Consider the following 22,905-nt stretch of genomic DNA (forward strand, 5'->3'; position numbering starts at 1 on the left):
GACAAGTGTTGCCTCAACATTGGTAGGCCTGGCCCATATTATCAATTATGGGACTCAAAGTACAGACCAGGAGACAAGAGTAAAAAAACCAAACCAAATTTATTAACAATAAGCATAACAGAAAACACACTCATAAGGAGCGGAGAGAACAAACAAAAGGTGCACTCGATGAGAGGAACAAACAATTTCTCCACGTGGGAAGCTGAGGCCTGGCAACGGCTGAACGTGGCTGGTAGGCACTGCGAACAGACAAAGCACAGGTGAAACACAAGAAAAACCACCGGCAAAAGACAGAGATCGCAACTAGGCACAGACTGGAAGTACTCACTGAGCTCGGTTCTGGATGACTCATGGGAGAGATCAGGATAATCTGGCAACCACTCTAGCTCCGTCTCTTCCATTAGTACCTGAACTCGAATCAGGTTCATGTGCTCCAGGTGTGCTGCCTGAGAGGCGGAGTCAGCTGGGTGCAGGGAAACACCCAGCTGAGACAGACAGACACATAACACTGGGGTAAAGGGACACAGAGAACACTAGGAGCAGACAGATTGAACCGATCTTCACCAACATACTTTCACAAAATCGGTTGTTCATGGGTTTATTGTCAAGATGAAAACAAGCATTTTTGATATTTTTCTATCACTGAATAGAGTTCATTATGATTTAAAAGAAATGACATTAGAGACACGAATATTTACAACATCAGTCCAAAACTTTTCATTCTCCACAGAGAGGAGAATCAGCTGAAGTTCTAAAAGCATTTAATTTCTTGCTGCTCTTCATGAGATAAAAGACCAAACACTTCATCAAGTTGTTCATCACTTCAAGCTTTATTAGCACAAACATCAACCATCAACATGACAGTTATGAAGCACACTCACATCCAGCTGCTGAGCTACACACATTTCTCTCTAAGTTGTTGTTGTCCAACACTTTACAGCAGTGTTGTTCTCTGTCACACAAAGCTTTAGTTTCCTCTGCAAACATTAAAAGTCATATTGATGAGAGCAGCAGGTGTGTTCCTCCTGCTGCCCCCCAACACACACACACACAGAGCTCCTGTCCTGGGCTCCAGCCAGCCCCTCTAGGCCTGACACTGGCTCCTGTGGAGGGACTGGGTCTGGCTGTGGCCCTTATGGAGGACCTTGCAGGAGTACAGCTCTCCCTGCATCCAGCGCTCCTTGCTCAGGCTCAGGGTGCTGCTGCTGCTGTAGCGTCCGCTCTTCTCCTCCTCGGAGCTGCTCAGGACCCCCTCTGTCACCTGCGTGCCGTCCACCTCCCAGCTCACCACGGCTCCCTCAGGAGAGTAGCCGCTCAGCAGGCAGGCCAGCGTGGCCGAGCCCCCGGAGAGCTGCTCAGAGGAGGGGGGAAGCAGAGAGACCGAGGGCCTGACCGTGGAGCCAGCTGGAGGGGAGAGCAGAGACACACCAGGAGCAGATTAACTCCCACTGTAGGACACACAGCTGAACACGACACACTGACCACACATGACAGAGGTTAACACGACTGTGGACGAGCTGTGTGCACCATACTGTGATCAGACAGAGGAGAGGAGGTGACAGATGGGACCAAATGAGGCGCTAACAAATAAAACTAAATGCTCAAACTTAATCTCATTTTGACATTTAAACTCATGAATTTTCGACTGAGGCACTCATCACAAATCACTCAGAACAAGACAATCATATGCAACACGAGTGTAAATATAAAGAAATATTCAGAATAATGATCATGAAATTTAATCTTCATGTCTAATTTATAATGTTTGACAGTAAATAATTCATGCCTTCAATGATTTTCTTGTTTGTCAAAATGTAATGTCTGTATCCAGTTAAAGACTTTGTCATCTGTCTGTTTCACTTCCTTTTCACCACTTTAAACTAACGAACTGTGAACACAAACTACAGCTGGACTGCATGAACATATAAACTGACTTATTTGTTTTATAAACAGATTTTATTTCATTTTAATAACAGTTTGAATGTAAAAAATAAGAAATTTGGTGTCATTTTTTAGCATTAAACTTTTCCTCAGACCAATTCCACAAGCACATTTTGTCTCATAAAAAGTCAATTGAAAATAAAATAAGAGAAAATGTAACTTATTTGGCATTTATTTAACCTTAATATTATCAGAAACACAAAAATAAAGTGAATCTTTGCACAATGAAAGCCAAATTGCGATTTCAGCCAAGCTTGATAAATAACAATAAATACACACATTTGAAACTCCTTCAATAATTTCTGATTAAATTAGTTGACTTTACGAAATTAAGTTTGATCTTTCATGTTGTAGAAATGATAAATCTGTGATACTTACAGTCAATGATGAGTTTGGTTCCTCCACCAAAAGTGTTCCACAGTGATACAAACTGATGAAGTGGCCGTACAAAAACCTCCTGCACTGTCAACAAGCATCTATACACTGAAAAAAGTCTCTGACGAAAATAAAATGACATGTTTCTGAATCTGCAAAGCATTTTAAGTGATATGGATTGAAATTATTGTATAAATGAAGCTTATTTCTTTCATTTTTCTTTAGTTTTCTGCACCAGACAGACAAACAACGACAGTCTTCTTGTAATAAAGTCATTTTTTTTGACAGTTTTCTATCAGGTGATACTTGGTTGAATGAACATGATGCTTTTTAATAATAATAATTTCCAAACTCACAATAAGCTGAAGTGAATTCCATTATTTATCTGCAGTGAACCCTGTCAGTAAATGAAAGGCAGACAAACAGACACATCATACCAACCACAGTGGACACAAACTTCTCCTTAAATCCTCAACTGCACTTGTAATATAAATATTTCCTTGTGTTCCATTAAGATCATAGATGGTGTCAATCCAAACAGTATTTCTCCTGATTTTGTGTCCCACGTTGCCTTGAGTGTGTTGAGGGCAGAGAGATGATTTCCATAGAGAGGAGGCTTTGCATGGTCAGCTGATCCTCCAGTGAACTGAGAAGGTTTATAGTCCTGTGAGTTCAACACTGCAGGACTCACATCTGTCAGTCAACACAGCAGAAAGCACGAGCACCATGACTCTCATCACCATCCTCATCTGGACGCTGGCCTGCTGCTGTTTCACAGGTTCATTCTCTCAGCAACATTTCAAACATGATGTGCTGCCTTTTCTCTCATTTCTTTCTGCTGATCAATGAATGATTTGTTTTTGTCTGCAGGATGCAGCGGTCAGGTGACTGTGACTCAGCCTCCAGTAGTGACATCGACTGCAGGATCCACTGTCACTGTCACCTGTAAAACCAGCAAACCTGTTTACAGATGGTCAGATGGCAATGAGGAGATGCACTGGTATCAACAGAAATCTGGACAGCCTCCAAAGCTCCTAATAAAATATGCAAGCACACGAGTTTCAGGAACACCAGCTCGGTTTAGTGGCAGTGGAAGCAGCTCTGACTTCACTTTGACCATCAGTGGAGTTCAGACTGAAGATGCAGCAGTTTATTACTGTCAGAGTTCCCACATTATAAACAGTGCTTGGGTGTTCACACAGTGATTTGTAGCTGTACAAAAACCTCCCTCAGTCAGACTGCAGAGACACTGAGCTGTTACAGCAGGAACCGACTGCAGCTGCTGAAGAGGAAGAGACTCTGACACAGACCACTGAACACAGAGCTGACAGTAACCTCACCAAGCACAAACTACACTAAACAAAAATATCAACTCAGCACTTTTGTTTTTGCTCCCATTTGTCATGAGCTGAACTCAAAGATCTAAAACATTTTCTATATACATAAAAGACCATTTTCTCTCACATATTGTTCACAAATCTGTCTAAGTCTGTGTTAGTGAGCACTTCTCCTTTCCAAAGATAATCCATCCCACCTCACAGGTGTGGCATATGAAGAATATTGCACAGGTGTGCCTTAGGCTGGCCTCAATAAAAGGCCTCTCTAGAATGTTCAGATTTATCACACACCATGCTGAGGGAGTGTGTAATTGTCATGCTGACTGCAGGAATGTCCACCACAGCTGTTGCCCGTGAATTGAATGTTCATTTCTCTACCATAAGCCGTCTCCAAAGGCGTTTCAGACAATTTGGCAGTACATCCAACCGGCCTCACAACCACAGACCACGTGTAACCACAGCAGCCCAGGACCTCCACATACAGCATGTTCACCTCCAAGATCGTCTGAGACCAGCCACCTGGACAGCTGCTGCAACAATCAGTTTGCATAACCAAAGAATTTCTGCACAAACTGTCAGAAACCGTCTCAGGGAAGCTCGTCTGCATGTTTGTCGTCCTCATCGGGGTCTCGACCCGACTGCAGTTCGTCGTCGTCACCGACTTGAGTGGGCGAATGCTCACATTCGATGTCGTCTGGCACGTTGGAGAGGTGTTCTCTTCACGGATGAATCCAGGTTTTCACTGTTCAGGGCAGATGGCAGACAGCGTGTGTGGTGTCTTGTGGGTGAGCGGTTTGCTGATGTCAGCGTTGTGGATGGAGTGGCCCATGGTGGCGGTGGAGTTATGGTATGGGCAGGCATATGTTATGGACAACGAACACAGGTATATTTTATTGATGGCATTTTGAATGCACAGAGATACCGTGACGAGATCCTGAGGCCCATTGTTGTGCCATTCATCCATGACCATCACCTCATGTTGCAGCATGACAATGCACGGCCCCATGATGCAAGGATCTGTACACAATTCCTGGAAGCTGAAAACATCCCAGTTCTTGCATGGCCAGCATACTCACCAGACATGTCACCCATTGGGATGCTCTGGATCGGCGTATCGACGACGACAGCGTGTTCCAGTTCCTGCCAAAATCCAGCAACTTGGCACAGCCATTGAAGAGGAGTGGACCAACATTCAACAGGCCACAATCAACAACCTGATCAACTCCATGCGAAGGAGATGTGTCACACTGCGTGAGGCAAATGGTGGTCACACCAGATACTGACTGGTTTTCTGACCCCCCCCCAGACCCCCCCCCCCCATAAAGCAAAACTGCACATTTCAGAGTGGCCTTTTATTGAGGCCAGCCTAAGGCACACCTGTGCAATAATCATGTTGTCTAATCAGCATCTTAAAGTTGGTCACCATCCCTCAAACCAGGTGTTTCACCTGTTGGCTCTTTGGATAATCCTGATTTGCTGTAGATGATCATTACAGTCGAGGCAGAAACATCAAAATCTCGAAAGACAGCATTCAGCCTCATATAAAGTGGGAGATTACTGAGGTAGAAAAACTGATTGAGTGAAATTTTAAAATCATCACCGCAAATCTCCAGTCAGCTCACATTGAGTTTAGTGTTGAACCAGTCTGCCAACAGGGGGTGCCATAGATATGTTAATGGGGAAGGAGAAGATAACATAAAACATGAAGAAGTAAAAGGAGATTGTTGACAATGAAAAGACGAAACACAAAGAAGAGAAAAAAGTCGACGTTATCTAGATGGACCTTTAATGTCTGAATGATGGTCAAGATGATGAAGTGTGGCTCCACCTCACCTCTGCTCTTTCTGTTTCACATGAACAGGTATGTGTTTGCCTCCTTCACTGTATTTGCATGACTTTGATGCATCACTGCTCCTCACACTTTAAGTTCTTGCATCAAGCAGAACCACAATCAATCTAAATAAAACTGAAACAAACTCACAGACAGTTTCTCAGATGCAGCTTCAAGTTAAAATGCAGAATTAAATTTGAACAACAACAGAAAGTAATCACTGATTGCCACAAACATTCAACAGGATTAATACTAACAGTTTTAAATTAAGAAGCATAAAAATCTGCTTTTACAGCTACATTCAAATAATTCAAATCCACGTTGCCTTGAGTGTGTTGAGAGCAGAGAGATGATTTCCATAGAGAGGAGGCTTTGCATGGTCAGCTGATCCTCCAGTGAACTGAGAAGGTTTATAGTCCTGTGAGTTCAACACTGCAGGACTCACATCTGTCAGTCAACACAGCAGAAAGCAAGAGCACCATGACTCTCATCACCATCCTCATCTGGACGCTGGCCTGCTGCTGTTTCACAGGTTCATTCTCTCAGCAACATTTCAAACATGATGTGCTGCCTTTTCTCTCATTTCTTTCTGCTGATCAATGAATGATTTGTTTTTGTCTGCAGGATGCAGCGGTCAGGTGACTGTGACTCAGCCTCCAGTAGTGACAACGACTGCAGGATCCACTGTCACTGTCACCTGTAAAACCAGCAAACCTGTTTATAGCAGCAGCAGTTATGGAGACTGTTTGCATTGGTATCAACAGAAATCTGGACAGCCTCCAAAGCTCCTAATAAAATTTGCAAGCACACGAGAATCAGGAACACCAGCTCGGTTTAGTGGCAGTGGAAGCAGCTCCGACTTCACTTTGACCATCAGTGGAGTTCAGACTGAAGATGCAGCAGTTTATTACTGTCAGAGTTACCACAGTGGTGGAGTGTTCACACAGTGATTTGTAGCTGTACAAAAACCTCCCTCAGTCAGACTGCAGAGACACTGAGCTGTTACAGCAGGAACCGACTGCAGCTGCTGAAGAGGAAGAGACTCTGACACAGACCACTGAACACAGAGCTGACAGTAACCTCACCAAGCACAAACTACACATTCACACTCATATATTTGTGTGATTTATATTTTTACATAGTTTTATTTTTGTTTCATGTCAACACCTGTTAAACTAACATTGGTATGATCACCAACATCTGATGACTGGAGTCTTGGTAACCATCGAGCCTGGCTCCATCCAAAGGTACAAAAATCAGCTGAACATCACCACTAAAGCTCAGAGACGCACATGTTGCATTTTGTTTGTTGAACCTGTACAATCACTGAAGTTGTGAGTTTTTTGTCAAGAAACAGACCCAAACACTGTGACTCAGAGAAAGAGGTGGGAGATGATGAAGAGTTTAATGAGTTTAATGATCTTTCCAACAGAGTAACACAGACAAATGTGAGAGATCCAATCATTTGAGCAGACGGTCAGGCCAGGGGGGACAGGTCCAAGAGGGAATCAGCTGAAGTTATAAAAGCATTTAATTTCTTGCTGCTCTTCATGAGATAAAAGACCAAACACTTCATCAAGTTGTTCATCACTTCAAGCTTTATTAGCACAAACATCAACCATCAACATGACAGTTATGAAGCACACTCACATCCAGCTGCTGAGCTACACACATTTCTCTCTAAGTTGTTGTTGTCCAACACTTTACAGCAGTGTTGTTCTCTGTCACACAAAGCTTTAGTTTCCTCTGCAAACATTAAAAGTCATATTGATGAGAGCAGCAGGTGTGTTCCTCCTGCTGCCCCCGACACACACACACACACAGAGCTCCTGTCGTGGGCTCCAGCCAGCCCCTCTAGGCCTGACACTGGCTCCTGTGGAGGGACTGGGTCTGGCTGTGGCCCTTATGGAGGACCTTGCAGGAGTACAGCTCTCCTTGCATCCAGCGCTCCTTGCTCAGGCTCAGGGTGCTGCTGCTGCTGTAGCGTCCGCTCTTCTCCTCCTCGGAGCTGCTCAGGACCCCCTCTGTCACCTGCGTGCCGTCCACCTCCCAGCTCACCACGGCTCCCTCAGGAGAGTAGCCGCTCAGCAGGCAGGCCAGCGTGGCCGAGCCCCCGGAGAGCTGCTCAGAGGAGGGGGGAAGCAGAGAGACCGAGGGCCTGACCGTGGAGCCAGCTGGAGGGGAGAGCAGAGACACACCAGGAGCAGATTAACTCCCACTGTAGGACACACAGCTGAACACGACACACTGACCACACATGACAGAGGTTAACACGACTGTGGACGAGCTGTGAGTGTAAATATAAAGAAATATTCAGAATAACGATCATGACATTTAATCTTCATGTCAAATTTATAATGTTTGACAGTAAATAATTCATGCCTTCAATGATTTTCTTGTTTTTCAAAATGTAATGTCTGTATCCAGTTAAAGACTTTGTCATCTGTCTGTTTCACTTCCTTTTCACCACTTTAAACTAATGAACTGTGAACACAAACTACAGCTGGACTGCATGAACATATAAACTCACTTAATTGTTTTATGAACAGATTTCATTTGATTTTAATAACAGTTTGAATGTAAAAAATAGGAAATTTGGTGTCATTTTTTAGCATTAAACTTTTCCTCAGACCAATTCCACAAGCACATTTTGTCTAAGAAAAAGGCAATTGAAAATAAAATATGACAAAATGTAACTTATTTGGCATTTATTTAACCTTAATATTATCAGAAACACAATAATAAAGTGAATCTTTGCACAATGAAAGCCAAAATTGCGATTTCAGCCAAGCTTGATAAATAACAATAAATATACACATTTCAAACTCCTTCAATAATTTCTCATGTATTTAGCTCATTTTACACAATTAAGTTTGATCTTTCATGTTGTAGAAATGATAAATCTGTGATACTTACAGTCAATGATGAGTTTGGTTCCTCCACCAAAAATCAACCACAGTGATACAAACTGATGAAGTGGCCGTACAAAAACCTCCTGCACTGTCAACAAGCATCTATACACTGAAAAAAGTCTCTGATGAAAATAAAATGACATGTTTCTGAATCTGCAAAGCATTTTAAGTGATCTGGATTGAAATTATTGTATAAATGAAGGTTATTTCTTTCATTTTTCTTTAGTTTTCTGCACCTGACAGACAAACGATGACAGTCTTCTTGTAATAAAGTCATTTTTTTCACAGTTTTCTATCAGTTGATACTTTGTTAAAAGTCGGTGATGCTTTTTAATTCTGATTTTTTACAAAATCTTGATTAACAGAAGTCAGTTACATTATTTATCTGCAGTGAACCCTGTCAGTAAATGAAAGGAAGACATACAGACACATCATACCAACCACAGTGGACACAAACTTCTCCTTAAATCCTCAACTGCACTTGTAAAATAAATATTTCCTTGTGTTCCATTAAGATCATAGATGGTGTCAATCCAAACAGTATTTCTCCTGATTTTGTGTCCCACGTTGCCCTGACTGTGTTGAGAGCAGAGAGATGATTTCCATAGAGAGGAGGCTTTGCATGGTCAGCTGATCCTCCAGTGAACTGAGAAGGTTTATAGTCCTGTGAGTTCAACACTGCAGGACTCACATCTGTCAGTCAACACAGCAGAAAGCACGAGCACCATGACTCTCATCACCATCCTCATCTGGACGCTGGCCTGCTGCTGTTTCACAGGTTCATTCTCTCAGCAACATTTCAAACATGATGTGCTGCCTTTTCTCTCATTTCTTTCTGCTGATCAATGAATGATTTGTTTTTGTCTGCAGGATGCAGCGGTCAGGTGACTGTGACTCAGCCTCCAGTAGTGACAACGACTGCTGGATCCACTGTCACTGTCACCTGTAAAACCAGCCAACCTGTTTACACAGACAGTTATGGAGACCGTATGTTCTGGTATCAACAGAAATCTGGACAGCCTCCAAAGCTCCTAATAAAATTTGCAAGCACACAAGTTTCAGGAACACCAGCTCGGTTTAGTGGCAGTGGAAGCAGCTCTGATTTCACTTTGACCATCAGTGGAGTTCAGACTGAAGATGCAGCAGTTTATTACTGTCAGAGTGCACACATTATAAACAGTGCTTGGGTGTTCACACAGTGATTTGTAGCTGTACAAAAACCTCCCTCAGTCAGACTGCAGAGACACTGAGCTGTTACAGCAGGGACCGACTGCAGCTGCTGAAGAGGAAGAGACTCTGACACAGACCACTGAACACAGAGCTGACAGTAACCTCACCAAGCACAAACTACACATTCACACTCATACATTTTTCCAATGTCAAGAACTGTGATACAATCATTGTTATAACCAACAACCCGTTATGTTCATTTTCATAGGAAAATCAAGATTCAGGAAGGCAGACAAGTGAAGGCAGCAGAAATATACTTTGGCGTTTCAGCAAGTGGAGAGCTGGTGCTTATTGAAGCCCTGTTTACATGCACACGGTTATTTTGAAAAATGTAGACGTTTCCCTTCCTTTGTGCCCTTTGTTTACACGCAATCAATGAAAATGATGCCTTGTCAAAACTCTGGCCAGAGTGGAGATTTTGGAAAACTTCGGTTGCACGTTTGCATGTAAACGGAGAAAAACAGAGAAAAACAGAGTTTTAGGTAGCCGACGTCACATTAAACGCCAGAACTTGCACCTGTGCCAAACGGTCGACCCATGTTTACATTTTCATTTGGCCGTGGTGATCATGGATGCATTCAGAGTAGCAGTCGCATTTATGTTGGTGCAAACCCTTTTCGTATGTTTGCATTTGTAAATACAGCTGCTCTATTATATCAAGGAGCAGAGATGAATGAGTGCTCGGAGGTCAGCAATTTTGCAACAACTTCTCCCCCCACCAACATGAAGAGCCAGTCCGCGTCACCGCCAGCGTCGACGGCATGCATCCACGGGTTCGTGTAAACGAAAGGTTTTCTGAAAACGGACACGTGTGCACGCGATTATTCTGAAAACGGAGAGGGTGAAATGTCTGTTTCTGAAAATAGCCGGCTACGTGTAAACGTAGTGCCAATCTGTGTTAGTGAGCACTTTTACTTTGCCGGGATAATCCATCCCACCTCACAGGTGTGGCATATCAAGATGCTGGTTAGACAGCATGAACATTGCACAGGTGTGCCTTAGGCTGGACACAATAAAAGGCCACTCTAGAATGTTCAGTTTTATCACACACCATGCTGAGGGAGCGTGCAATTGTCATGCTGACTGCAGGAATGTCCACCAGAGCTGTTGCCCGTGAATTGAATGTTCATTTCTCTACCATAAGCCGTCTCCAAAGGTGTTTCAGACAATTTGGCAGTACATCCAACCGGCCTCACAACCGCAGACCACATGTAACCACACCAGCCCAGGACCTCCACAACCAGCATGTTCACCTCCAAGATCGTCTGCGACCAGCTACCTGGACAGCTGCTGCAACAGGCTTGCATAACCAAAGAATTTCTGCACAAACTGTCAGAAACCGTCTCAGGGAAGCTCGTCTGCATGTTTGTCGTCCTCATCGGGGTCTCGACCCGACTGCAGTTTGTCGTCGTCACCGACTTGAGTGGGCGAATGCTCACATTCGATGTCGTCTGGCACGTTGGAGAGGTGTTCTCTTCACGGATGAATCCAGGTTTTCACTGTTCAGGGCAGATGGCAGCGTGTGTGGCGTCTTGTGGGTGAGCGGTTTGCTGATGTCAACGTTGTGGATCGAGTGGCCCATGGTGGCGGTGGGGTTATGGTATGGGCAGGCGTATGTTATGGACAACGAACACAGGTGTATTTTATTGATGGCATTTTGAATGCACAGAGATACCGTGACGAGATCCTGAGGCCCATTGTTGTGCCATTCATCCATGACCATCACCTCATGTTGCAGCACGATAATGCTGTTGCAAGGATCTGTACACAATTCCTGGAAGCTGAAAACATCCCAGTTCTTGCATGGCCAGCATACTCACCAGACATGTCACCCATTGGGATGCTCTGGATCGGCGTATCGACGACGACAGCGTGTTCCAGTTCCTGCCAAAATCCAGCAACTTGGCACAGCCATTGAAGAGGAGTGGACCAACATTCAACAGGCCACAATCAACAACCTGATCGACTCTATGCGAAGGAGATGTGTCGCACTGCGTGAGGCAAATGGTGGTCACACCAGGTACTGACTGGTTTTCTGACCCCCCCAGACCCCCCCAATAAAGCAAAACTGAACATTTCAGAGTGGCCTTTTATTGAGGCCAGCCTAAGGCACACCTGTGTAATAATCATGCTGTCTAATCAGCATCTTGATACGCCACACTGTGAGGTGGGATGGATCATCTCGGCAAAGGAGAAGTGCTCACGAACACAGATTGAGACAGATTTGTGAACAATATTTGAGAGGAATGTTTTTTTTTGTGTATATAGAAAATGTTTTAGATCTTTGAGTTCAGCTCATGAAAAATTGGAGTAAGAACAAATGTGTTGCATTTAAATTTTTGTTCAGTGTATTTACTATACAAACATGAGATGATCAGACAGATCATGGCCATCCAAGCTGGTGGGGCTTGTAGTTATGATCATATCTTTTGATCTTATAGGTCATTTCTCAAAAAGTCACACCCCCACTTTGTGATAGTATTGGTTTCTTCTACATCTTGCAGGATGAAATGATTCACAACAGCAGGTCTGTATGGACCAGTGTGTTTCACATCAGTGCAGGAGGAGATGTAGGCTGTGATGAGTTGCTGAGGTGCTTAATGCAACATAAAACCCTTTTTTTAAACAGGTGCAAATGAAATGCAGTTACTTCTACACACTTCAGTGTATTTGAGAAATAAAGGTAAGGTTTGTTTTGTGAGGACCAGTTAACATTGGTCGCCATCCCTTAAACGCGGTGTTTAGCCTTTTGGCTCTTTGGTTAATCCTGATTTGTGGTAGATGATCATTGCAGTCGAGGCAGGAAATCAAATCTCGAAAGACAGCATTCAGCCTGATATGAAGTGGGAGATTACTGAAGTAGAAAAACTGAGTGAAGATTTAAAATCATCACCACAAATCTCACATTGAGTTTAGTGTTGATCCAGTTTGCCAACAGGGGGTGCTATAGATATGTTAAAGAAGTGACAATGAGATTGTTAACAATGAAGAAACATAAAGAAAAGAATAAAGTCGACATTTTCTAGATGGACCTTTAATGTCTGAATGATGGTCAAGATGATGAAGTGTGGCTCCACCTCAACTCTGCTCTTTCTGTTTCACATGAACAGGTGTGTGTTTGCCTTCTTCACTATATTTGCATGACTTTGATGCATCACTGCTCCTCACACTTTAAGTTCTTGTGTCACAGAGAGTCTGAACTGTTTTCGTGCACTCACACTGAAAACTGCATCAGGATGATGTTGCCAATAACTCTGTTTGTCATGTTGGGTTTTTTCAACATGTTCAGAGTAAATTCAGTCACTTCTCTCGTCTTGACTTCTGCTTTGAACATGTTTGTTGTTGTCTTCTTTTAAAACCTGAGCTGCTGCTTCAGATGACTTTAAACATGTTTTTCTTTCCTCATTTCAGAGTCTTCTGCCAACAATTTTCTGACTCAGACTGACAAATTCAAGTCTGTTAGTCTTGGAGGGACTGTGACCATCAGCGCCACAGGGAGTTCAAATATTGGCAATGATCTCAGTTGGTACCTTCAGAAACCTGGACAAGCTCCCAAACTTCTTATATACACAACCTCAAATCGCTTCTCAGGGACTCCGTCTCGATTCAGTGGCAGTAAATCTGGTTCTCACTACACTCTGACCATCAGTGGTGTTCAGGCTGAAGATGCTGGAGATTACTACTGTCTTGGCGACCATGGTGGAGCGTTCACACAGTGATTCAGAGCCGTACAAAAACCTCCTTCAGTTTGACTGAAGTGAAAACGGCCTGCTGCAGGTGCAAAGGGTTGATGAAGAGACTGATGATGAGGATAACTGGTCCAGTGAACACAAGAGTCATCAAGCAGAACCACAATGAATCTTAATAAACTCCAACAAATTCCCAGTTGCTGAAGTGCAGCTGAAAATTAATATGCAGAAATATATGTTAGAAAGTAAACAGTGATTGCAACAAATGTTCAACAGTATTGACACTAATAGTTTTACATTTAGCAGCATAAAAATTTAGCTTTTACACCTCCATTGAAAAGATTCAAATCCACGTTGCCTTGAGTGTGTTGAGAGCAGAGAGATGATTTCCATAGAGAGGAGGCTTTGCATGGTCAGCTGATCCTCCAGTGAACTGAGAAGGTTTATAGTCCTGTGAGTTCAACACTGCAGGACTCACATCTGTCAGTCAACACAGCAGAAAGCACGAGCACCATGACTCTCATCACCATCCTCATCTGGACGCTGGCCTGCTGCTGTTTCACAGGTTCATTCTCTCAGCAACATTTCAAACATGATGTGCTGCCTTTTCTCTCATTTCTTTCTGCTGATCAATGAATGATTTGTTTTTGTCTGCAGGATGCAGCGGTCAGGTGACTGTGACTCAGCCTCCAGTAGTGACATCGACTGCAGGATCCACTGTCACTGTCACCTGTAAAACCAGCAAACCTGTTTATAGCAGCAGCAGTTATGGAGACTGTTTGCATTGGTATCAACAGAAATCTGGACAGTCTCCAAAGCTCCTAATAAAATATGTAAGCACACGAGAATCAGGAACACCAGCTCGGTTTAGTGGCAGTGGAAGCAGCTCTGACTTCACTTTGACCATCAGTGGATTTCAGACTGAAGATGCAGCAGTTTATTACTGTCAGAGTGCACATTACATAAACAGTGCTTGGGTGTTCACACAGTGATTTGTAGCTGTACAAAAACCTCCCTCAGTCAGACTGCAGAGACACTGAGCTGTTACAGCAGGAACCGACTGCAGCTGCTGAAGAGGAAGAGACTCTGACACAGACCACTGAACACAGAGCTGACAGTAACCTCACCAAGCACAAACTACACATTCACATCATACATTTTTCCCATTTCAAAAACTGTGAAACTATCATCGTTATAACCACCAACCCATGATGTTCATTTCCCATGTACATCAGTATCACTTGTGTTTCCATTACAGAGACAGGTGAGGGCAATGCACCTGAGCACATAGGAAAATCAAGATTCAGGATGGCAGACAAGCAAGCGAGGGAAGAAAGCTGAAATATACTTTGGCGTTTCTTCAGGAGTCTCAGTCATTACCACATGGATTAACAGACAATTCAGCAAGTGCAGAGCTGGTGCTCATTCACTGTGGCTGCAGGTGAGTCTTGATTGAATGATTGAGTGCAGCTTTGTTCAGGGGAGGAGGAGGCCGAGTCCAACCTGTCAGCCACACCCTGCAGGGAAACACACTCACACCAGACAGACAGACAGGAGACAGAGGGAGAGGACAAACACAAGACACAAAATGGAAAAAGGAGGGGAATCTGTGGATCACCACAGTCTGTTGAATATGAAGCTACAGCCAGTGGCCTGTTAGCTTAGCTTGGCATTAGCTTAGGCTTCTTGGACTGGAAGCAGAGGTCAACAACTACCCTGTCCAGAGGTAAAAATATGAGCAAAACAACAGCTCTGAAGCTCATTATGTTCCATCGTTTCACAAACAAAATATCTATGATAGGGGCGGCACGGTGGCGCAACAGTTAGTGTGCGTGCCTCACAGCAAGGAGGTCGCTGGTTCAATCCCCCGGGTCGGGGCCTTTCTGTCTGTGTGAAGTTTGCATGTTCTTCCCGTCTCTGGGCACTCCAGCTTCCTCCCAAAAACATGCTCATTAGATTAATTGGTGACTCTAAATTGTCCATAGGTGTGAGTGTGAGTGTGAATGGTTGTCTATCTGTCTACGCTGCTGAAAAATCCAGTAGAATACCTTTTAAAAAAAACATTTCTAATGGTCTAATGGGAATTGGAACCCCATTAGGAACCATTAGAAGAAACCATTAGGAACCTAATGGTCCCATTAGGATGTTAAACCATTAGGAACCTAATGGTCCCATTAGGATGTTAAACCATTAGAAACCTAGTGGTCCCATTAGAACGTAATACCATTAGAAAGCTACTGGTTCCATTAGGAGCTAAAACCATTAGAAAACTGGTCCCATTAGGATCTAAAACTATTAGAAAAGCATACTGAGAAACCTACTTGGAAACAATTAGAAACCTACTGCTGCAACAGAAATTATAGCAGAGTCCTAACACTGGGCCCTCGAGACGTGTCTACACATATGTGTAATTGTGTATGTATTCGGATATTTTCCCCTCCGAATTGGGAACAGGACATATGGGGCATGACAACTCATTGCACTTTGTGATATTAATTCATTTTTTTCAGAACATGAACCAAGCAAAATCTTGAAAACATACTGAACAAATAGAAAAACACAAATATGGGAAGGAGACAGGGACACGGGAATTGGGGTGTAGACAGCACAGCACTAAAACAAGCACCCCGACCCCATTAAAAAACCCTCCAGCGTCCCTGGAGGGAGATGAAGATCTGACAGTCTGCAGGGACAGCAGACAGTTACTCCAAGCCCTGCGATTCTTACCTAACCTAACCTAACCTGCATTTTAAAGAAGTTGGGAGTGTGCTAGTATCTTTCTCTTGACATAGTTAGCACCTCCATCAGGTTGTGTTCTTTTCCCTCCTCTTGGATGGATGAGTCATGAACAGTGATTTAATCACAAAAGACCAAATATGATTTAATCACAAATTTAATCTCAAAAGGCCAAAGGTGATCTTGGAATGTATTAAATGAAATCACTGAACACTGCAATCTACAAACATACTGTATAGCTTACACAAGGACCCACTAGAAATCACAGATGTGATCGCCAAAGAACGCTATAACATCCATGTTCCTCCATCACATTAGGAACCATTAGAGACCACTACACCCTGTAGTGACCACTAGACCACTGTATAGTGACCATTAGACTGGTATAGAAACGCCTGTAGGAACCATTAAGACTTCTGTAGGAACCATTAAGACTCCTGTAGGAACCATTAGACTCCTGTGGGAACCATTAAGACTCCTGTAGGAACCATTAAGACTCCTGTAGGAACCATTAGACTCCTGTGGGAACCATTAAGACTCCTGTAGGGACCATTAGACTCCTGTAGGAACCATTAAGACTCCTGTAGGAACCATTAGACTCCTGTAGGAACCATTAGACTCCTGTGGGAACCATTAAGACTCCTGTAGGAACCATTAGACTCCTGTAGGAACCATTAGGAGGGACCAGTTGAAGTTCTGTAGATTTGTGTAGGAGATAATACAATCCCATTAGAAAAACAAACCGAACCATTAGGGCAACATAAGTAGCCATTAGAAACCATTAGAAACCATTACAAAACCAATAGAATGTGCCTAATGGTTTCTCTGACTTTTTTCAGCAGGGTATGTTGCCCTGCAATCGGCTGGCGACCGGTTCAGGGTGTACCCCGCCTCTCGCCCATTGCCAGCTGGAATAGGCTCCAGCCCCCCGCAACCCCGAAAGGGATACGCGGGTATAGAAGATGAATGAATGAATGAATGAATATCTATGATAATCACAATGTATCCAAACACTGTCATGTACATGCACACACCACCAAAATGTTCTAATGATAGAAATAATCTCGTTCCACTTACAGTTTTTCTCCATTGCTAAAACACTAAACCCTATTGTCTGAACCAAACGCTCCATTGCCTGAACCCACTGATTGAATCAGTCACTCTTTTGGCAAAACCATAAGCACTTTTCACCTGTTTAGACACAACTTGCCAACACATTTTCATTTTTGTGATGCACCTGTGTTGCATAATGGTGAGCACAGGTGGCAATAGTCAAACGCAAGTAAAGCACAGGTGTCACTGGTTGAACACAACAACTCAACATTGATCACACTTGTGGCTAACGATGTGAGGGAACATATATAAGGCAGTTCAGAGAGCACTGGTTTGTGAGGCACTACAATGGATAGAAATCTGAGAGGAGGAGTTCGTGTGAGAGGAGGTCGAGGAGGTCGAGAAGGTCGAGGTGGTCAGTGAAGACGAAGAACAGTAATATCTGATGAAATCAGAGCAACTGTGATTGACCATGTTCTTGTCCATGGTATCAGCATGAGGGAGGCCGGACAAAGGGTACAACCAAACATCAGCAGATTCACTGTGTCCACCGTAATCCCAAGATTTAGAGAAGACAACAGGTAATTACCTTTTTTGACATTATAGTATGTAAATGTTGACAGCAATTACTGTATGACTATACTATATACTGTACCACAGTATGCTGTAAGTAAATATATGTTTCAGTACATCACTGTGCCAATGTACTGTAGTATTGTAATGGAGGGTTAGGCGAACTGTTTGTAGGCCTAGTATTCCATGTATATTTTTGTAGGTGCATGTTCTCTTTTTGGAGAATTGAAAGACTGTCACATGGGGGTGGGAGGACAGGTATGTTCTCCCCACACAAAGAGACCCTAATTGTCGATATGGTCCGTGAGAACAACACCATTAAGATCATTGAGGACCATGTAAATTTTGAGGGGATCAACAGTGTCAGTCTCTCTACTGTTGATCGTGTCCTCAAGCGCAACAGACTGCGCATGAAACAGCTGTACAAAGAGCCCTTTGATCGCAACTCAGAGTCAAAGATTCCAGTATGTACAGGTTGGTATATATCCAGACACATTCAATGTTGATTGCTGTAAGTAGTGATTTACTGTAGCAGCCTAAATCACTTTTTCTGTATCACTTACAAAACTGTATCTATTTGTACAGAGAGTTTTTCAACTGGATGCAATGGAAAGACCCCATGAATACATCTACACGGATGCAGCTGGGTTTAATCTCACCAGTAGGAGAAGGAGACGCCGTAGCGTGATTGGCCAATGGGCCATTGTTGGTGTCCCTGGGCAGCGTGGTGGCAATGTCACATTGTGTGCTGCCATCAGCAATGATGGGGTTGTCCACCATCATGCCAACCTGGGGCCCTACAACACTCACCAGCTCCTGCTTTTCCTCAATCACATGTGAGATACTCTGTTAGGACAGCAGGATCCCATCTATGTTGTTGTTTGGGACAATGTGAGTTTTCACAGAGCCCTCCAGGTTAGAGAGTGGTTCAATATGAACCAAGGTTTTATCAATCTTTTCCTTCCACCGTACTCCCCTTTCCTGAACCCCATTGAAGAATTCTTCTCCTCATGGCGGTGGAAGGTATATAAACGCCAACCTTACACCAGGGTAAATCTCGTGCAAGCCATGGAACGAGCCTGTGGTGACACAGGTGTGGAGGCATGCCAAGCCTGGATACGGCATGCCAGGGACTTTTCCCCCGTTGCCTGGCCAGACAAACTGTGGCCTGTGATGTGGATGAAGTCCTGTGGCCTGACCCAGTACGGAGAAATGATGCTGTGGCTGAGTAATGCACTTCTCATTTGTATATTTTTGTACTTTATATTTTTCTGATTTCAAGATTTCTGTTTCTTGCACTTTTTTTTTGTTTACTATGTATAAGTGCTAAATGCACAGTTTTTTTGTTTTGCAACATACATTTAGTCTACAGTGAACAATAAACATTTATTTCTCCAGCTTCATGTCCTGAGCATTGAGTTTTCTATGTAGTGTTTAGTGACTGCTCAGTAGCAGCATTTTAGAAACTGTCTGTCTTTGTTTCGGTTTTGAGCACGGATTAAACTGTTTTGAGGTGAAAGTTTGGTCTTGCAAGAGGAGTCTGAGGTTTTGTGAATGTAGCTTGAAAATTGGGTTTTGTGTTCACAGTTAAAAGAAAAGGAGAGCAGCTTTCGAGAAATGTGTCTTAGCAATCAAAAAAAACTGTAATACTAACAGATTTATATTAAGAGGATAAAATCTGCTTTTACAGCTACATTCAAATAATTCAAATCCACGTTGCCTTGAGTGTGTTGAGAGCAGAGAGATGATTTCCATAGAGAGGAGGCTTTGCATGGTCAGCTGATCCTCCAGTGAACTGAGAAGGTTTATAGTCCTGTGAGTTCAACACTGCAGGACTCACATCTGTCAGTCAACACAGCAGAAAGCACGAGCACCATGACTCTCATCACCATCCTCATCTGGACGCTGGCCTGCTGCTGTTTCACAGGTTCATTCTCTCAGCAACATTTCAAACATGATGTGCTGCCTTTTCTCTCATTTCTTTCTGCTGACCAATGAATGATTTGTTTTTGTCTGCAGGATGCAGCGGTCAGGTGACTGTGACTCAGCCTCCAGTAGTGACATCGACTGCAGGATCCACTGTCACTGTCACCTGTAAAACCAGCAAACCTGCTTACAGATACAGTAGTGGAGCTGAGGCTTTGTCCTGGTATCAACATAAATCTGGACAGCCTCCAAAGCTCCTCATAGCACTTGTAAGCTCACGACATTCAGGAACACCAGCTCGGTTTAGTGGCAGTGGAAGCAGCTCCGACTTCACTTTATCCATCAGTGGAGTTCAGACTGAAGATGCAGCAGTTTATTACTGTCAGAGTGCACATTACATAAACAGTGCTTGGGTGTTCACACAGTGATTTGTAGCTGTACAAAAACCTCCCTCAGTCAGACTGCAGAGACACTGAGCTGTTACAGCAGGAACCGACTGCAGCTGCTGAAGAGGAAGAGACTCTGACACAGACCACTGAACACAGAGCTGACAGTAACCTCACCAAGCACAAACTACACATTCACACTCATAAATTTTTCCAATTTCAAAAACTTTGAAACTATCATCGTTATAACCACCAACCCATGATGTTCATTTCCCATGTACATCAGTATCACTTGCATTCCCATTATGGAGACAGGTGAGGGCAATGCACCTGAGCACATAGGAAAATCGAGATTCAGGATGGCAGACAAGCAAGCGAGGGAAGAAAGCTGTAATTTACTTTGGCGTTTCTTCAGGAGTCTCAGTCATTACCACATGGATTAACAGACAATTCAGCAAGTGGAGAGCTGGTGTTTATTCACTGTGGCAGCAGGTGAGTCTTGATTGAATGATTGAGTGCAGCTGCGTTCATGGGAGGAGGAGGCCGAGCCCAACCTGTCAGCCACACCCTGCAGGGAAACACACTCACACCAGACAGACAGACAGGAGACAGAGGGAGAGGACAAACACAAGACACGTAAGGGGAAAAGGAGGGGAAACTGTCGATCACCAGTCTGTTCAATATGAAGCTACAGCCAGTGGCCTGTTAGCTTAGCTTGGCTTTAGCTTAGCTTAGCATTCAGGCTTTTTGGACTGGAAGCAGAGGTAAACAACTACCCTGTCCAGAGGTAAAAATATAATCAGCTCATTATATTCCATCGTTTCACAAACAAAATATCTATGATAATCACAAATGTATCCAAACACTGTCATGTAGATGCGCACACCACCAAAATATTCTAATGATAGAAATAATCTTGTTCCACTTAATACTTCATCGACTGGTAACTCTATAGGCCAAAGATGTACTGAAAAATGACCTGATTCCTCAGCGTGGTCTGGGGTCCTAAATCAGCCCATTCCACTTTAATGGATATAACATGGAAGAAACATCAGGGACAATAATTATAATAATAATAATCATACATTTTATTTGTAATGCCCTTTTCATCATCGATCTCAAAGTGCTACAGATTAAAAACAAAAGAAAAAAAGATTTCTTAAAGGGGCCAAAACCTTTGCTAAAAAGAAATGTCTTCAGACCTTTTTTAAAACAGTCACTGGGTTGTGGTGCCTCAAGGTGTCAGGGAGGGCATTCCACAGACGTGGAGCAGCAGCACAGAAGGCTCTATCCCCCATGGTCTTGAGTCTGGTTCTGGGTATGTGGAGGAGGTTTGAGTGAGTGGAGCGGAGGGAGTGTTTTGTGTTTTGTGGGATGATAAGTTCTTTGAGGTGGGTGGGTGGGTGGGGGGGGGGGCAAGTCCATGGATGCATTGGTGCGTGAGGAGGGAGACCTTGTACTCAATCCTAGTGGAGTCGGAAAGCCAGTGGAGTGAGTGGAGAATGGGGGTAATGTGCTCATGTTTCTGCACTCTCATCAGGATCCTAGCTTCAGAGTTTTGGATATACTGAAGCCTCTGGAGACTCTTGGTAAGGATCCCAATGAGAAGTGCGTTACGGTAGTCCGGCCTGGAGGAGAAAAAGGCATGAACCAGCTTTTCAGCATCTGAGAGGGAGAGAATGGGGCGGAGTTTGGAAATGTTGCGGAGATGGTAGAAGGAGGTCTTGCGGAGGTGATTTATATGAGCTTCAAAGGTGAGTTGGGAGTCCATTTTTACACCAAGATTTGTGACTGTTGATGAAAGGAGGATGTTGGATCCAGAAAGATGCTGGTTATGGATGATGATTTGGTCTGGTGAGGGGTACCAACCAGAATGGCTTCGGTTTTGGAGCTGTTGAGTTGGAGGAAGTTGTGCTCCATCCATACCTTTATCTCCTCCAGACAGGTGGTGAGTTTTGATGGGGATGACTGTGAAGGTGGGATTGCAGCTGTGGCATTTACATAGAGCTGTGTGTCATCGGCATAGCAGTGGAATGAAACAATCATTGGGTCTTCTCTCCCCTACATTCAGGACATCACACCTAAATGCTGCATGTCCCGTGCCAGAAACATCATCAGTGACTCCCCACACCCCCACCATGGTCTGTTCTGCAGTATTCAGTGCAGGACCACCAGGTTCTGCAACAGCTTTTTCCCCCCAGGTCATCAGACTGCTGAGCTCAAAATGAGCATATTTGCATTTCGGTTAACACCTCAGGTCAATGAATGAGTTCAGATGAGGCAGAGTCTGTTGTCCTGAGCTTGAGTGTGAACAGGTCCAAGGGTGGTAACAGGTGAGGGCCAGGCACCTGAGCACAAACAGGAAACAAACAGTCAGGAAGGCAAGACAAAACACTGACAGGAGTACTGAACACGATGTTCAGGTCCGGTCGTTACCACGCAGCAAGACAGATGATACGAAGAGTAGTGATTGGAACCCAGGTGCTTATATACTGAGTGAGCAGGTGGGTCTTGATTGATGATTGCATACAGGTGTGTTCAAGAGGCCGAGCCCAACCTGCTGGCCACGCCCTGCAGCAACACAGACACAGACTTGACCCACAAGGGACAGACAGACAAGAGACAAGACCTTTAATGTCTGAGTGATGGTCAAGATGATGAACTGATGCAGTTTACCAGCAGGGGACGCCATTCGTCTGTTAATAAACCCAAAGTCATGTGGGACAAACGTAAAACATGAAAGTTGAAGAGAAACAACTTAAAAGTCCTGAATTCCAAACTTAAGGAGCGACCTTGTCTTAATAAAAGGCTGAATGATCGTCAAGATGATGAAGTGTGGCTCCACCTCAACTCTGCTGTTTCTGTTTCACATGAACAGGTGTGTGTTTGCCTTCTTCACTGTATTTGCATGACTTT

General features: G+C 43.8%; 2 pseudogenes across 1 annotated transcript; both read right to left on the minus strand.

Moving 5' to 3' along the window:
- Positions 1-816: 816 nt before the first annotated feature.
- Positions 817-4,659, minus strand: LOC143331871 (Ig lambda-2 chain C region pseudogene; annotated as a pseudogene). The gene is made up of 3 exons (XR_013078164.1): positions 4,627-4,659; positions 2,320-2,371; positions 817-1,404 (listed from the first exon to the last, which is right to left on the minus strand). The product of XR_013078164.1 is annotated as an Ig lambda-2 chain C region pseudogene (transcript).
- Positions 4,660-7,338: 2,679 nt separating this feature from the next.
- On the minus strand, positions 7,339-18,457 carry LOC143331872 (Ig lambda-2 chain C region pseudogene; annotated as a pseudogene).
- Between the last annotated feature and the right edge of the window lie 4,448 nt (positions 18,458-22,905).

Source organism: Chaetodon auriga, chromosome 14 (assembly GCF_051107435.1).
Source record: "Chaetodon auriga isolate fChaAug3 chromosome 14, fChaAug3.hap1, whole genome shotgun sequence".
In the NCBI taxonomy this organism is placed as follows: domain Eukaryota; kingdom Metazoa; phylum Chordata; class Actinopteri; order Chaetodontiformes; family Chaetodontidae; genus Chaetodon; species Chaetodon auriga.